Source organism: Pleurodeles waltl, chromosome 8 (assembly GCF_031143425.1).
Source record: "Pleurodeles waltl isolate 20211129_DDA chromosome 8, aPleWal1.hap1.20221129, whole genome shotgun sequence".
Classification (NCBI taxonomy): domain Eukaryota; kingdom Metazoa; phylum Chordata; class Amphibia; order Caudata; family Salamandridae; genus Pleurodeles; species Pleurodeles waltl.
Window position 1 is genome coordinate 120,373,833 of NC_090447.1, and position 17,776 is coordinate 120,391,608.

Below are 17,776 nucleotides of genomic sequence, written 5' to 3' on the forward strand. Positions count from 1 at the left end.
TAATCCTGAAGCCATCTCAGGCCTCTTCCATCCATTCACTGACACTCCTTGCCCCTTCAGCTCATTCTTGCAGCTTCCTACTTTCTCCCTTTCTGAAGCTTTTTCATTTTTCCCGTCCTCTGTCTTTTCCATTTGTGTCTTTTGCTTGAGGCAGAGGAATAAGCGCCGGCCCTCAAAAATAGGTGCCGGTGCTCAGCACCGGAAACAACAAGCACAAATTAAGCACTGGATAGCGCGGCTGTGGTCAGATCTTATGTTATCAAACTGAAGAACAGCTTCCAGTCACTCTGTGGCGGGGCTTTGGCTCCACCCACATTTTTCTGGAGAGGAGTGAACGTTTTGATTGGGCAGAGGTTGTGTGCTTTCACAGAAAAAGTACTTTCCCTCCGTACAGGTGTGCTTTTTGTTTATTCAGCTGCCTGAGCCAGCAGCAGTATGGATGCCCAATGAGGGCCCTTTCAAACACACATAGAGTATCACGCTTACAATGGGATAGAACTTCACCTTTTGTGATACACTCACGCACATGGCACAGTAATTTTGTTAAAGTTTTTTAGATAAGTATATAACTTATGGTGCTTGTTAGGTCAAGCATAGCACTGCGCAAGCGCTGCTTTTGCAGACGTGTAGTTATCTATTTGGACTTTTAACTCTGCCCACCTCACACCCATCATGTTCACTCATTCGTGGGCATGCCCTTCAAAAATTCTTTGTTATCATTGGCAAATGCATTATGTTTGTTCCGCCTTGGGGTGGTTACCGTCTTGGACATCGACCCTGTTACATGGCTTATTGCACTTTTGCCAATACGTTTGGCTGCGAGTGAACTTCTTTTTCCTTTTGTATGTCGCCTCTGCACTCATGTTCATGGCTGTTGTCGGCTCGCTTATGTGAAACTGTTACTTTTCATTTTCAGTTTACATAGCAAGAAAAGTCCGATTAGGAGTTTACAACGCCAATAGCTCTACCTTCAGCAAATGGGAGACCCATTGCATTGCAAGTGCTTGTTTTTCTGTGGCAGCAGCACAGATGAAAAGGAGGGCAGTCATGAGAAATGTATTGAGGTATTTTCAGTACCAACACTCTCACCTTTCCTTACCAGCATTAATTTTAGACTTAAGAGTGGAATTGTATGTTTGAGAGAAGTATGAGATGCACAGGACTACACTAATCTACATGCATTTTTACATACTTGGCACTCCTTGAAAGGATTGTGTTTTTTCTCTTTAACTCCCACGATGCTGTTATTTGATTTGGAAGACTAGAGCACAGCAATTTGCCAGGCTGAAGTGTTAAAAAATACAGGTGGTGTGAAATATACTACTGTTTATGAAATGTGTGCATAACACCAAAAATCCCTATTGAAATTGTTTAAAAATTATGGATCGAGAAATATTTCTCTGTAATTCACAAATTAGCCCATTTGATTCCCGATCCTATGAAAATGTTTTCCCTGAAAGCACGTTACTGCCAGGCCCGTGTTCATGGTGTCTCTCTTAGGTGAGGAAGATAGTTTAGTGTGATCTTTAAGAGGGACGGTGCAAGATAATGCCTAGTGACTGTCTACAAAGACATCATAAAATCTCCTGTGGAGCCAACCAATGATAAACTGCAGAAAATATGTGTAACTTTTTGCTTCCGGATGCTGCATAAAATGTCGAAATCAGCCGTTGTGAAAGCAGCCAGATAAATATGCACTTTGGTTTGCAGTAAACAGCATGACTAGCAGCAGAAAATAGATGTTATTTGGATTGTTACTGTGCGTGGTAAGTGTGAAGGCGTTATTTGTCAGTCAGCCAGGTAAATATCAGAGAATGTTATTTACTGTGTGTAGTGGCACTCAGTGTGACGAGCAGCTGTCTAGATAGCAGGAAATATTTTGTATGCTCAGTGCTTTAAATGGGCCGGTACTCTCCGGTACTGAGTACCGGCACCTTTTTGTTTTGAGAGGGAGAGTACCGGCATTACTCAAGAAAAACGTAATACTTTTAATTGGAGAGTACCGGCACTTCTCAGAAACAAGCAGGTGCTCTATTACAGAGTACCTGCACTTCTACTTTTCCATTTAAAGCACTGATTATGATGCCTTGTGTAAGATAGCTGTCCAATTTTATTAGATTATTCCTCAGTTTTGCTAAACTACCAGGCCTCAGATTTAGAATATGTTCTGCCCGAGTGTCTGCATTCTGCAACAGGCACTTAAGGGGTGAAATCTCTTCTTGACATCGCTCACAGGCAGGGGCGGATCCTCCGCCTTAGCGGAGGAGAGTGACCCCACTGATTTTTCCAAAATGGAAAAATAAAATGATAATACGTGCATTAAGTTATTATCGTATTATTTTTCCTTGCAGTGTAGGTCGGGTGGGGTTGGGCTGGAGGGAGGGGACCCGGGGAGGGCTAAGTGCACACAAAGTACACATGTGTATTTGGCCAGCTGTGTTCGGCCGGCCAAAAAGACATGCACACTTTGCATGTTCTCTATCTGCGGGGTAGGGAACATGCCCGGGCTCCCATTGCCAGTCTGAGCAGCGAAACAGGCCGCTCAGACCAATCACAACGCTGCTGTCAGCAGGCAGCGTTGTGATTGGCTAGGAGCCTGTGCAGCCGGGAAGAAGAAGAGGACTGAGAGTCTCCCCTCGAAGGTAAGTGTTTTTTTTATTTTTATTAAGTAATTTTTTTAAACACTCTTCCCCATCCCTTCGCACCCTGTCCCACCCTACCACCACTGTTCAGAGGCTCACAGGTGATGCTGAGGATGGGAGATTATAAGCCTGACCAGGCACTTTGATAAGGCGTGACTGCTCCCCTGTCCCCAAGGCTAAAATCGATCCAGCATTACAACATGTCACAGTGCTTTGCAAATATGAACCTGGACTATATTTCCGTACCAGGCTGCCAGGCACAGCACATGAAGCAGACCACTTCTCCCATCCTCTCTGCTTCATCGGTGCCCCCTTCCAGCTCCTCGACCCCCTAAGGATCTATCATTTAAAGAATTGGTAACAACAGGTCAACAAACGGCTGTGCTGTCATGCCAGGCCTAAAAATCACTTCAATGGACCAACTAGTGAACGGTGTTTCAAAGCAAACTAAATATAATGCACAAGGGCATTCTGCAGTCCTTATTAGTGATATTCTGCTTTTTGACAAGAGAGAATAGTTTGTTTGTCCCCTAGGCCTTTTATTGTAGGGCTTAGGGCGTTTTATCTTTATTATAGAACGCGGTGCTGAAGGCACTTTGGAAAGAATAAATGAACGCCTTGTTTTTGTGTTGTGTGTTGTCTGGCACTGATTTTGCTGATAAGGGCACAATACTTCCCAAACAATCCCAACTTGTAGGATCTACCGACCTTCTACCGTCCCTCCCCTCCGAGTGTGCATGAGGAATTCCATGGTTTCCACCGGCTTCAATCCATTGTATACCAAGCTAATGGTCACAGGCAGCTTTTTCCTTCTATTCTAGGGATTTCTTTGTTTCAAAAGTTGAATTAAACATTCTACCACAACGCTCGCAAGCGTTTGCACGAGGGAGAGTTAAAACCAGTAGTCGTGGTTGGAAGTAGATAGGTAGATGCCTGGCTCGGGGCAGCTCGAGGTCTCCTTGGAGCCTCGAGCCCAAAACGAGCCGAGATTTCACATGGTTTTGCCGCCCACCCTGATCATTTTCTAGAAAGTCTTGTTGAAACCTGATTTAACGTGTAATATCTGTATTTATTCAGCACGCAATTTAGGCAATGGTGTCAGTGAGGTGAGAAAGAGGGCGTGGCGCCCCATCTGTAAATGTCCTTCACCCCCCACCACATTCTGCACCCCGCAGCCCCCACTGGTAACAGCTGGAGCCAGCAAAGACACTGCCCTCTACCTGGGACATTGTTCCTGTTTACATTTCACGTTTTACTTACTCTTGTATTCCCTAAGAGTACTTGCTTTTTCCAGGATGGTGGCTTTCGATGTTTTTTCACTCAATACATTACTCATAGTGTGAAAAGAGCCACTCCTGTTTAGCCGTGTGTGTTCAGGCTCTGGGTAATCCACGTTTGGAGGCTCCGGAGTTCAGGCCAAACGCAGCACAAGTTTGTCACACCACCGGTCAGTGGATTATAAAGAGGTTTGAAAAACATGTTCATCCAATCCTTGGCCTCTCTGCTGAGCACACAGAGCAGTGGTCCGGGTGTCCCACTCAGTGTTGTACATGCACCAAATCCAGCAGGCCAGCTTTTTGGGTGGTTTATTTAGCTTTTAGACAACAAACCTCAACCCATATCAGTGTTTCAGAGAGTGTCATTAAAAATGGAGATACACTATACACTAGTGAGACACATAACGTAAGGCCCTGTCTAGAAGAGCCAACTAGACTAAGGAACATCATGTATTTTGAAGGATCAACACAAAACAATCACAATGTTCTTTTTGCTTCGTTCACACGTCAGGCACACTTCAAAAGTGGCCTGTCCCCTGGAGCCTGAGCAACAACCCTGTTCAAACATCAGGCGGACATTTTTTACTGCAAGAGTTGTGTGTCATGCTTAAAGGAAAGAGGAACTGGAATGATTCTAACAGATAAGAGAAGTGTTGAAGCATTTCTCTTCTGTGGGTGTTAGTGTGACCAGTGGATCAAGATGCCCGGGTTGATCTGTATTTGCAGCTCCAGTTCAATGTCGAGATGGGCTGTGGAGGAAGGACACTTCACAACACGTGTTGTTTGTACTGCAGATGTAGGGGCACACAGCAGACACTGGAGGGCCGGGGGTTTTAGGTCTTCTATGGTGTAGACAGTGCTTAATTTGTGCTTGTAGTTTCCGGTGCGGAGCACCAGCACTTATTTTTGAGGGCCAGGGCTTATTCTTCTCCCTCAAGCATTTGCTGCAAGCAAAAGACACATATGGGACAGATGGAGGAAGAGAAAAACGAAAAAGCATCACAGTGGGAGAAAGCGGAAAGCTGGAAGAGTGAGCTGAAGGGGCAGGGAATGGTTTTAAATGGATTGAAGAGGCCCTAGATGGCATCAGGATTACGCTGCCTCAATATTCCGTGCTCGCACATTTAATTGCAGCAGCTGCGTGTTTAACAGGAGGGCTTTGGGCACCGGCATATTTTTATTTACAAATTAAGCACTGGGTGTAGACATTCCATACTGAAGTCTCTGCTGGTGGGGGTATGGTAATCAGGGCTGGCTTCTCTGAAGTGCACCCACTAGCATTGGATAAAGTGCTTCAACGCCACTTCAGGGGTAGTAGGCACTATAAAATACAAACAAAATAAAATGCAGTGCGCCTATTTAGCTCCTCAGAGAATTAAAGATGGAGCATTGACCATTAACCTTTGATGTAAAACGGGATATGGAGACGCCCACCCAGTGGCTGAACTGTGCAACCAGGAAACCTGGGATGAATCCTGCTTCTACACTTGACCAGATTGACTGCCTAGAGGACATCCACATGAGCCACCTGACTGACAAATCTGCAAGAAGTGGGTCTCAAGCAACAGAGCCCAGCTCTGACATAGATGTAAACGTTTCAGTTCTTTATCATCTGTGAGCCTACTTCTTGGGTGACTCACACATACTCCTCTTAGGGTGCCCTAATCTTTCTCTCTCTGCATCCCCTGAGGGCCAGGCAGGTCGTCTGTTTACATCCCAGGCATTAAAGACATATTTTAATGGCTAGAGCAAGTTGTACTGATTCCAGAACTTTCAGAAAAATTATTCAGTTTTGTCGATATACCATTTTAAAATCAGAGTTGTTCCCTTACCTTAAAGATCAGTTTCTAGTTGCTACCAGTGAAGTTTTGGGAGCCGGTGAGTACCTACAGAGAATGACTGTGAAACAGCCAGTAAAGTTTGGCTCCCACGCCCAGACTGTTGGACTCCTAAACCTCATCACTTGCTTGGGTTGGACTCTTGTTGTTTGAGGTGTGTTTTTGGGAGAAGCGATTTTCAGCACTTTTTCTTAAAACTCCAAAGATGTGGCTTCAGTCACATAAGATGTCCAATTTGCACCCAGGGTCAGAGATCACTAATACTTAGGGCCAGACTTGTCATAGATATGGAATGTTTGAGGTTTGTATCGGACAAGCAAAATGCTAACACATTCTGGTCTTTGCTGTGCACCATGAAAGTATTGTTATTTTCATCCACCTGATAGTTCAAGCTATATCATTCACTGAGGTCAATGCACTGAATGAATGTTGTGTTCCCACAGTTTTACCTACTGTGCCATGCTGTATCAATGCTTCTACCCTTACCAGCTCCTGAAGTTGGTCTTGAATGCTCCTATTCCTGGATAAACAAGTACCCAAGGGAATAAATTGGTTGTCCAAGGAGGGCCTGAAATGCAAATGACATAATGATATCGCAAATGATATGATAGCCCTGTAACCAGCGACTGTCCCATGACCTCTTCAAAAGGCCAGACACACTCTTTGGATTAATCACACTGGTGTATTCTCCTGCTGCCGGTGTGGCCGCTGGAATGGTGAGAACGACAACAACTCCTAGTTTTAGCCTTAAGTTCCCACCAATTATTTAAGTAATTTCATTATGTAACAGAAAAATTTCATGTAATTTACATTACATAGGCTAAATGGGTTATCCTTCTCACCAGTCCCTTATCTTCTGAGAGGGAAGTGATGGCTCATCCCCTTGCAGCATAATGCATTACCCCTTTCTTGAGAGCTCCCCCAGTTCCCAATGGGACTCGGAGAATCCCAAACTCTTTGGATATGCATAGAGCATCCTCTATCTGCCCCTGTCCTTTGTCAACGTAGTGGGGCCTAGAAATGCTTCCTCTTCAGTAAGGTCAATGTTGGGAGGTGCCTGGACGTCATCCCATGCATCAAGAGAGAGAAAGGTTTGCACTGGATTAGCTTTGTGAGCCATCAACAGAGGATCAGACCCACTCTAACCCACTATGGTATCCCGTGAGGCAGGCCAGGCAACTACCCAATGTGTGGGTAATTTTATGACAAGACCGGAGGCTCCTATTATGCGTTTCTTTTCTTACTTTATTCTATAGCAGCAGTCAAGAAAAAAAACTACAAATCCCATGAGGCTGACATGAACAGCCAATGGGATTCAAAACGTAGTTCTAGACATATCAACCAATAGGGGTACACATGTAGCATTAGCATGGCAGTGTAACAAGCAAATGGTACAACCCAAGTTGCCCTTACGTGGGCTGTAGCTTAGTCCATTGTTACTATTGTGATGTCTGCTTTAGCAGCTAAGACAGGAGCAGGAACAGAACAGGGTGGTCTGGTGATCACAATGTCAGATTCAGGGTTTTGAAGTATCAATGCCCTAGGATCTGAAGGAAAGCAGGATGTGACGGAACCTTTATGTCCTGATGACACGTTGGGATTTCAATGCACTGTTTATGGGATTAGTGGTAGCCATTATGGGTTGGGATCTAAGTATGTGAATCCTGCATACCACACATACAAAGTAAGGGAATATGGACCTGTGCCTTGGGAAGGTTTGGAATATTCTGTCTGAATACTGATAATAAGCATGACATTTGCATAACAAATGTTCATTGTTAATACTGAATTTCCAGCATTTACTGGACAGTACTGGTACTGTAAAATACACTGATAACAAACTGAAGCAAATGGGACTGTGTAGCCTACTTGCTTGAACTGTATTTCACTGACATAAATGAGGACTACATGTATTATAATGAAAAGGCAGGCTTGCAGCTGTGCCTGATAAAGGGCTTGTGTTGAGGTTGTTGAAGTAGTGTGCTGCTGAAAACAATAAGGAATCAATGTACCAAGTTGTCTGAGCTTTTCTTGATGTGCACCTCATTTCCTGGATGGTGTTCACCAACACTGACTTGAGGAACAACATCTCCTTACATTCATCCTGAGATGGTTTGCCCTATTGCCGTTTCAGGATTGCTGAAAAGTATAGTAGAATTTCCGTTAATAAAATATTGGATTTCTAGCATTGAGTGAGCAGTTTTTGGGCTACAAGAATTAGTGTCAAGTTGAATCATTTTGACTATGGGGTGTCAAGCCTACACCCTCTTCCTGCTTAAACAGTATTTTACAAATAACTATGTATGCCACCTTATCCATATTGACACAGGAGACCACTGATGTTGCCATCACAACACCTGTATTTGAAGGTACTGTAAGAAATTGGATTATTGGAAGAAGCGGGTGAAAACCCATTTTAAATAACAATCACTAACAAAAGGGTGATCCACAAAAGTCACTAAATAAACCTGTTCTTCATCCTCGGGTAGCTTGGCACACAAGCAGTCAGGCTTAACTTCGAGGCAATGTGTAAACTATTTATGCAGTACTTAAACAGTAATAAAGTGCAATTACAACATGTGAGCAATCCTAAACCAATTTAGAAATGTAGAGTAACGCTTCATAAATAAAATGACACCTAAATGACAAACATCCACTCAGTAGAAGCAGAGGTATAAGGTTTTAAAGTCTTAGGCAAAATTAACACCAAAAGGTGCAAAGCGCCAAGTGCAAGTATCTGGTCATACTAGATTAAGACAAAGTCACAAGTTCAGTCTGACTGCAATGGAGAGTGGGCTGGATACAGGATTAGGTTCAGAGCGCTGGAAGTTTTACCTTCTTACTTTGATGAAAGTATTTTGTGGCATGACTGGGCCCGATGAGGATTTCAGTCAAGAGCTGCATGTCTCTGGAGGGCTCCGAGTCACTCAATGCTGGATACAGTGAACGTTTCGGTGAGGAGCTGTGTGGTGTGGCTATGTGGGGTTCTGTGTCATTCTGTGTTGGATCTAGTAAGGCTTCCATTCAAGAGCTGTGCGTTTTTGTGGGGTTCTGCAGAGCTCTGTGTTAGATCCTATGAAACCATCAGTTAGGCATAGAGAAGTGCACTCTGACTCCAGTGAAGTGCCCACAACCTTAAGGACAGAGGTTGGGAGTCAGTTAGGGTTTCCTACCACAGAGGCCACCTGAGAGCACCAGGACAGGTTGATTTCAATCTGACCAGTTGGAAAGCAGGAAAGTGTCAACATCAGGGCAGTGCGCGCTCTACGGGTGACTGGAATGCAAAAATCCAACACTTATGAAATAACGTAATCCATGCATTATGTTGCTATGCTGTTGTTTAACCTTTTGCATTGCAGAGTTTAATCCTGAAGACTTATATTCAAGGTGCTTGTAAATACTGTTCATTTGCAATGTATTGCTGCAGGCTTTCGGAGTGTGTCAGGGTGTTGTCCCTTTCCAGGGCATTCTAAAAGCTTTCTCTGCAGCATGACTGGGTGTGGTTTGTGGGCTGGGCCAGACTCTATATAAGGGAGCCAGCCCAGCTCCACGTGCTCACTATTCAGAGGTCTCGGTGCAGAGCAGCAGCAATGTCCTGAGCTCCTGTTCCGGAGGCCTACTTTTGAGCTTCCAGGCCTTGTCCTTCATTGTATTGGTGATTTTTGATCAGGGCGGTAAGACGGAGGTCGGGCTGGGCCCCCGATCCCATTTTCGAAGGCATTCGAGTTCTTGGGCCTAATTTTCATATTGGGTGATTTTTCCTTTTGCGTGTGAATGTGCTCTTGGCTTCTGGCATTTACATGTTGACATTTGAATCAGCAAGACGCGCAATTCATTCCTCGTGTTTAACTCTTGATACTCATTGTGCGCTTCCATTTCTTGCCAGTTATATGGTGGCATTCGAATCGTCAAGACGTGCGATTCATTTCTTGTATTTAACTCTTGACACTTATTGTGCGCTACCATTTCTTGGCATTTACATGGTAGCATTCGAATCGGCAAGACGCACAATTCATTTCCTTGCATTTAACTCTTGATACATATTGTGTGTAAGCATTTCTTGGCATTTACATGGTGACACTCGAATCGGCAAGACGTACGATTCATTCCGTACATTTAACTCTTGATAATTATTGTGCGCAACCATTTCTTGGCATTTACATGGTGGCATTCGAATTGGCAAGACGCACGATTCATTCCTTGCAATTAAAACTTTGATAATCATTGTGTGCGACCATTTCTTGGCATTTACATGGTGGCATTGGAATCGACAAGACGCACGATTCATTCCCGCATTTAAAACTTGATGTTTCAGATCGCTTGCAGTCTGCGTGATCATTTCATGGCATTTGCATATTCTTGTTGAAATCAGCAGTGTGCGCGATTCATTTTTTCTTCATTTAAAAGTGTTAACATTCTAGATGTTGCATTATATGTGCATAATAAGTCCTTAATACAATTCCTATTGTGTTCCAGGAAACGTTCAGATTATTTTTTGTCCTCATGCAAAAAGACCATGTTTTGATTTTGAAAACATAATTCTAGAAGGTTCTTATATTCCTAGTCAATGTGTAACATTTCATGAAAAGTTTCATTGAGAAGTTGTATTATTCATTCTTGATTCCTTCCCAGGTAACCAGACGTCTTGAGGCCTAGTAATTTAGTCCTTTCTTAAGTTATCCATGGTTACAGTATGACACTGCTTAGAATCATAGTCTAGTAAATGTGGAATATATGTCGGAACCACGCCCGCTGGAACAATGAATGCCTGAACAACGAGGTCGAACAACAACCTCATTGTTACCACTAATGCTTTTACCACAAATGCCTTAACAACGATTTTTCGTTGTAAAGGCATTCCTGGTAAAGACATTAGTGATAGGCATACATTGTTCCAGCGCGTGTTCTCCCTGACCCCCCACCCCTAAAAATTACTGCAACCCCCCCCTAAAACCACACCAACCCCCCACCCTTGCCCCTAAAACTACCCCAACCCCCACCTCCTCCTTAAAATTACTGCAACCCCCACCCTACCCCCAAAACCTAAAACAACCCCAACCCCCACCCCATCCCTGAAACCTAAAGTACCCCAAACCCCACCCTTAAAACTACTCTGAGCCCTCCACCCTGCCCCTAAACTTAAACCCCTCAACCCTCCCACCCCGTCCCTAAAATTACCCGACCCCCCCAACCCACCCCTAAAACCACCCCAACCCCCACCCCTAAAACAACATCAACCCCCACCCCACCCCATCCCTAAAACCTAAACTACCCCAACCCCACCCCTAAAACCACCCCAACCCCCATCCATCCCTAAAACCTAAACTACCCCAACCCCCACCCCTAAAACCACCCCAACCCCCACCCCTAAAACTAAAAATACCCTGACCCCCCACCCCGCCTCTAAAACTAAAACCCCAACCCCCACCCTGCCCCTAAAACTAAAAATACCCCTACCTCGACCCCCCACCCCGCCCATAAAATTAAAACTAAAACCCCTACCCCCATCCCCGCACCTAAAACTAAAAATACCCCGACCCCAACCCCCCACCCTGCCCCTAAAACTAAAACCCCAACCCCCCCACTCCCGCCCCGCCCAAAAAAAGTAAAAATACCCCGACCCCCCCACCCGCCCCTCTTACCTGACGTGACCCCCCCACCCCTTCCCCTAAAATTAAAACCCCAACCCTGCCCCTAAAACTAAAAATACCCCCCCACCCCGCCCCTCTCACCTGACCCGACCCCCCACCGCACCCCTAAAACTAAAACCCCAACCTGCCACCCCACACCCACCCCTAAAACTAAAAATACCCCAACCCCCCACCCCTCAAAATAAAAATACCCCCACCCTGCCCCTAAAACTAAAACCCCCCACCCCTGAAACTAAAAATACCCGACCACCCCACCCACGCCCCTAAAACTAAAAATACCCGAACCCCCATCCGGCCCCTAAAACTAAAACTAAAACCCCAACCCCCCCCAACCCCGCCCCAAAAAAGTAAAAGTACCCTGACTCCCGCCGCTAAAACTAAAATCCCCCACCCCCGCCCCTCTAACCTGACCCGACCCCCCACCCCTGCCCCAAAACTAAAACCCCAACCCCGCCCCTAAAACTAAAAATACAACGCCCCCCACCCCCGCCCCTCTTACCTGACCTGACCCCCCACCGCACCCCTAAAACTAAAACCCCAACCCACCACCCCCACCCCACCCCTAACACAAAAAATACCCCGACCCCCCACCCCGCCCCTCAAAATAAAAATACCCCGACCCCACACCCCGCCCCTAAAACTAAAACCCCAACCCCCCAGCCCCGCCCCCACCCCTAAAACTAAAAATACCCGACCCCCCCCCACCCTCACCCCTAAAACTAAAACCCCAACCCCCCACCCGCCCCTAAAACTAATAATACCCCGACCCCCCACCCCACCCTTAAAACTAAAACCCCAACCCCCCGCCCCACTTACCTGACTCGTGGCGTCGTCCTCCTCAGCCGACTCCCTTGTTTGTGCCTTAACCACGCATGTGCGTTGTTCAGCACATGCGTGGTTAAGGCACAAAACAACGAAGTTGTGGTTAAGGAAAGCGTAGTTCCACTTTTGTTGGCCACGACTTCGTTGTTCCGGAGTCGGCCTTCAGGGCGTTTCCCGTCAATGTGATATAATCTTGATATTGTGTGTTTTAACCTTTTGTTTCATACAGGTCTCCTTCCCAGATGTTCCCATCCTAATCCCCTTTTCCCCCGCTTGGACTCTCTCAGTCTCTGTGATTTATCTATCAAAGTCTTAGAGCTGTCTAGTGGTGGACATGTTGGGAACGTGCGCAGACCCCGAGGATCTGGTCTCCCTGACAGAAAGGCCTTTGGATTTTGTTTTATCACTGTAGTTCACAAAGGAGGTAAACCAACAGACCCTTAGTGTCACTTATGGTGTACTGGGTTCAAGGCAAGCAGGTCCAGTCTTTCTTCACCCACCAGACAGCAAGGCAGTCCTTCTTCTGATCTTCACACGTCCAGGCATGACGTCTGATTTCATATTCTGGGATGCCACTTTTCTGCCCTGTGCCAACCTGTGGGTGGGGGAACCCCTTTGTCTAACTATAAAACGTATTCACATCAGTTCTTCTCGTTCCCCTGGGTTTGGCTGCAGCCTGGCTAGTGAAACAAAGGGTAGGTAGGCCCAGGTGTGAGCTGCATCTGCCAGTGGCAGGGTAGGCTTCTTCTGAAGTCAGGAATAGCTTGGTAGAGTCCCCAGGCCACTCTCTTTGAATCTGAATTGAAATCAGGGCAAGGGCACAGATCCTCCCCAGACATCCTTTCAGGAAGACCCACACCTCTCCACACCCAGGTCCCTTGTCCACTGTCTGAGAGCAATACACCTCACACCACAGGAGATCCGTTAACAGTCAAATAACTCTGGCCACCGACAGAAAGGGATATTTGACTTAGGCAGGAAAATACCAACTTTCTTTAAGTGGCATTTTCAAAATAAATAGTAATTTAACATCTGACCTGACCATTAGCTTGGATTTTAAATTACTATTAAATTGAGTCCTTGAATTATTTTTCTATCTAGTCCCAAATTGAAGCTGTGCTGTTGCATGGGCTCTCATTATCCTAATGAGGCTGCTGGATTGGGGCAGCAGTATCACCTGAATTGTGGGGAACTGAGTCCAATCCAAAACCATGTGACAACTGGCAGCCTAATCCGTTTCCGGCCAACTAGTAGCGCCTCATCTCTGCCCAAGAGCAGGTATGATCTGTGGGAACTGGGCACATGACAAGATGACTTTTCAGGGAAATAGTGGTGTATCAGATCTCAACCTTTTCTCTCAGTTACATTAGTCTCACACATGCAAAGACAAACAGAGGCAGGAAATGGTTCAATAAAATTTATTAAAATAGCTGTGTCTTAGATAAAATGGCATGAATTGCAATGATTAGAATGATGAAACATACTAGAAGCAAAATGGTGAGAAGGAAAGTGAAACACAGGAAAAGACCCACCATAGTGTCACTATGTGTAATATATGTGGTTCCTACCTAAGCTATGTTAGAGCACAGCAGGATAAGCCCTAATCCACCCTTCAAGATTTCCCCCTGAGAAGACATCATCCCCCATACCTGAGCCAGGAAGCCTGTTGTCTTTAGAGACACCATCCCCATGTAGGCCAGGAATCCGGTAGTCTCAGCAAGCAGCTGTAGCAAAGTTAATCAGCATGCACTTGTGGTCATCTAGCTGGAATCTCTCTCTAACGTGCATGGGACAGGGAAATGTTGTTATAATGAAACAGCTGATGTTCTGAGAAAATGTCCCCACGTAAGGATGTGTGTGTTTCTGTGAACATTGGAGATTCAGGGGGTCATTCTGACCTCGGCGGTAAAAGGCGCTTACCGCCGGTCAGAAGACCGCCATAACACCGCCGCGGCTGCGGTAAACCGCCACGGTCATTCTGACCCGCAACTGGCAAACCGCCAAAAACCCGACATCCACAAAAGTCCGCAACACCAAAGGTCAGCGAAAAAATGGCGATGACCAAACCTCCACCGTCACGCCAACAGAAAAACGCCCATGCCATTCCGACCCACGAATCCATGCGGCGGTCTTTCAACCGCGGTATTCCATTGGCGGTACACACCGCCGCGGTCAAAATACACACACCCTTACAAAACACAACCACATTGGACAATTTGAAACACACACACCTGATACACATACAAACAACACACACCCACATCACCCACAAACCCTTACGACCACAATTGCGACTGAAGGACAGAGAAAGACAGCACAGCATAGAGTAGACCATCACACAGAGGCAAATCACAACATCACCCACACAATTTCCACGCACAAAACACCATACACCACCACACTCACCACACTCTACAACACATACACCACCCCTCACCTCATCCACACCACCCCATGGCACCCCAAAGACACCCCAGGTTCTCTGACGCAGAACTCAGGGTCATGGTGGAGGAAATAGTTCGTGTAGAGCCCCAGCTCTTCGGGGCACAGGTGCAGCACACCACCATTGCTAGGAAGATGGAGCTATGGCAAAGAATAGTGGACAGGGTCAACGCTGTGGGGCAGCATCCACGCAATCGGGACGACATCAGGAAGCGGTGGAACGACCTACGGGGGAAGGTGCGTTCCATGGTATCAAGGCACAACATCGCGGTGCAGAAGACTGGCGGCGGACCCCCACCTACTCCCCCAGAATTCACAGCATGGGAGGAGGAAGTCTTGCACATCCTGCATCCTGAGGGCCTCGCAGGAGTAGGCGGAGGAATGGACTCTGGTAAGGCAAATCTCCACTACTTCATTCCCCCACCCCACCTGCATGCCAAATCATACCCCCACCCTCACCCCCACCCCCATCACACCAACTCCTTGCAAATGGCTCACCATCACAACCCACCCATCCCAAAACCTAGCCCTGCATGCGTCCCCAAAGCATGGACACCCATCACCAAAGCATGCCCACTGCACACACCCATCACCCCCACAAGCCACCGTCACAAAAGCCCCCACAAGGGAATGCCTGCACTGGGGTACACGGCCACCCACCCATTACACGAAATGCCACACACAGAAGCAATAACCATACTCTTATACCCCTGCAGGACCCGAACGCCACCACACCGCCACGGAGGGTCCAGAGATGTCCATCCCACCCCCAGAAGAGGCCCCCAGTGATGACAGCAGCTCTGTCACCCTGGACCCAGATGACCAGCCCGGCCCATCGGGGACCTCGGGACAGTCGGTTCCCCACAGACAGCCACAGGCTACAGCAGACCTAACCCCCTCTGGGAACACCAGCACAGCTCCCACCCAGCGGGCCCATGCCTCTGTCTCCAGGACACGTCAATCAGCGGTGTGTCCACCACTACAGGGCACCCAGGTTGGCCCACCACCCCAACAACAACAGGGACCTGGGGGCAGTGGTAGTGGGCACACCGTCCAGGGGACAGAGGCCCAGGGAAACAGGGGAACTGGGAGGGCTGCTGTGCGACAGGGGGGGGAAAGGCCCAGGGAACCCACTCTCCAAGAGGCCCTCTCCTCCATCATGGGAGCATACCACCACTCCCAGGAGACGATGGCTACGGTACTGGCCAGGTTCCAGGAGATCCAGGTACTGCAGAAGGAACAGTACATGGGGTTCAGAGAGGAACTGAGGAACATTAGTTCCGCAATGGGGACCATCGTCGTGGCCCTTAACCAGATAGTCACCACATTGCAGGACCATGTGGCACCACAAAGGGCCCCTGTCACTAGCCTAGACCAGGAACAGCCTACCACCTCCGCCGGCGCTAGTGGACAGGAGGCCCCCACACAACGACAGGCCACCAGAACCCCACCTCTCCTGCAGAAGAAGAACCACCCCGCAAGCGGAACCTGAGATCTCACAAGAAGACAGAGTAGGATGCCAAGACCCCTGCCAGCAAACGATACCCCCTGATGTCATCCCACTGTCCCACATTGTCACCCTGTCCAACTTTAAACTGCCCCTGCTCCATCCTTCCACAGGCATATGGACAATGCACCTGTGAGACTGAGAACTGGACTCTGCCATGGACATTACTCCACCATCACCCATCACCGTTTTACAATCATGTTCCTAAATGTAGCACTTTAATTAAATCACTTATTGCACTTAAAAAATCTGGAGTCTGCTTGTATTTTTAACAAATGTATTAGACATAACGGTGCAAAAATGTTCAGTTACATTGTGATGACAACATACCACTGTCACACAGCTGTAGTCCATGGGCAAACAAAGCAGAGGTCACGCAGTGGGGCCCACAGCTCTGAAAACGGAAGGGAAAGTCACAACTCAGTTAACAGGAACTGGGGAGAAACACAGACAGTAGAGAGGCAGGAGACTTTAAGTAAATGTAAAATGGCGTGGTTGATTCTTACCTGTGTGCTACTGAAAATACTGTTGTATCACTGTGTCCCTGCTGTCTGTGTCGTCCCCGTCGTCTTCCTCCTCTTCACTCTCCACAGGCTCCACAGCTGCTACAACACCACCATCTGGACCATCCTCCTGCAGGAAAGGCACCTGGCGTCGCAAAGCCAGGTTGTGAAGCATACAGCAGGCCACGATGATATGGCACACCTTCTTTGGTGAGTACATTAGGGATCCACCTGTCATATGCAGGCACCTAAACCTGGCCTTCAGGAGGCCGAAGGTTCTTTCTATAATCCTCCTAGTTCGCCCATGGGCCTCATTGTAGCGTTCCTCTGCCCTTGTCCTGGGATTCCTCACTGGGGTGAGTAGCCACGACAGGTTGGGGTAACCAGAGTCACCTATTAGCCACACACGGTGTCTCTGTAGCTGTTCCATCACATAAGGGATGCTGCTATTTCGCATGATGTACGCGTCATGCACTGACCCAGGGAACTTGGCATTTACATGGGAGATGTACTGGTCAGCCAAACAGACCACCTGGACATTCATCGAATGATAACTTTTTCTGTTCCTGTACACTTGCTCACTTCCACTGGGGGGAACCAAAGCCACATGGGTCCCATCAATGGCACCAATGATGTTGGGGATATGTCCAAGGGCATAGAAATCACCCTTCACTGTAGCCAAATCGCCCACCTCAGGGAAAACAATGTAGCTCTGCATGTATTTCATCAGGGCAGACAACACTCTGGACAACACCTTTGAAAACATAGGCTGAGACATCCATGATGATATGGCCACTGTTGTTTGGAATGATCCACTTGCCAAAAAATGGAGTACTGACAGAACCTGCACCAGAGGGGGAATCCCTGTGTGTTGGTGAATGGGGGACATCAGGTCTGGCTCCAGCTGGGCACACAGTTCATGTATAGTGGCTCGGTCAAGTCTGTATGTCAGTATGACATGTCGTTCTTCCATTGTCGACAGGTCCACCAGCGGTCTGTACACGGGAGGATTCCTCCATCTCCTCGCAAGTCCCAGCGGACGGTGCCTAGGAAGGACAACATGGAGCACAGAGTCAAGCAACCTACAGGTACGT

The 17,776-nt window shown here is 47.2% G+C and overlaps 1 long non-coding RNA gene across 1 annotated transcript in view; it reads left to right on the forward strand.

Moving 5' to 3' along the window:
- Positions 1-2,609: 2,609 nt before the first annotated feature.
- Positions 2,610-17,776, forward strand: part of LOC138249074 (uncharacterized) — a 79,700-nt gene continuing 64,533 nt past the window's right edge. Inside the window, exon 1 of the long non-coding RNA XR_011194697.1 lies at positions 2,610-2,642. This is a non-coding gene — a long non-coding RNA (uncharacterized lncRNA). The remainder of the gene's footprint in view (positions 2,643-17,776) is intronic.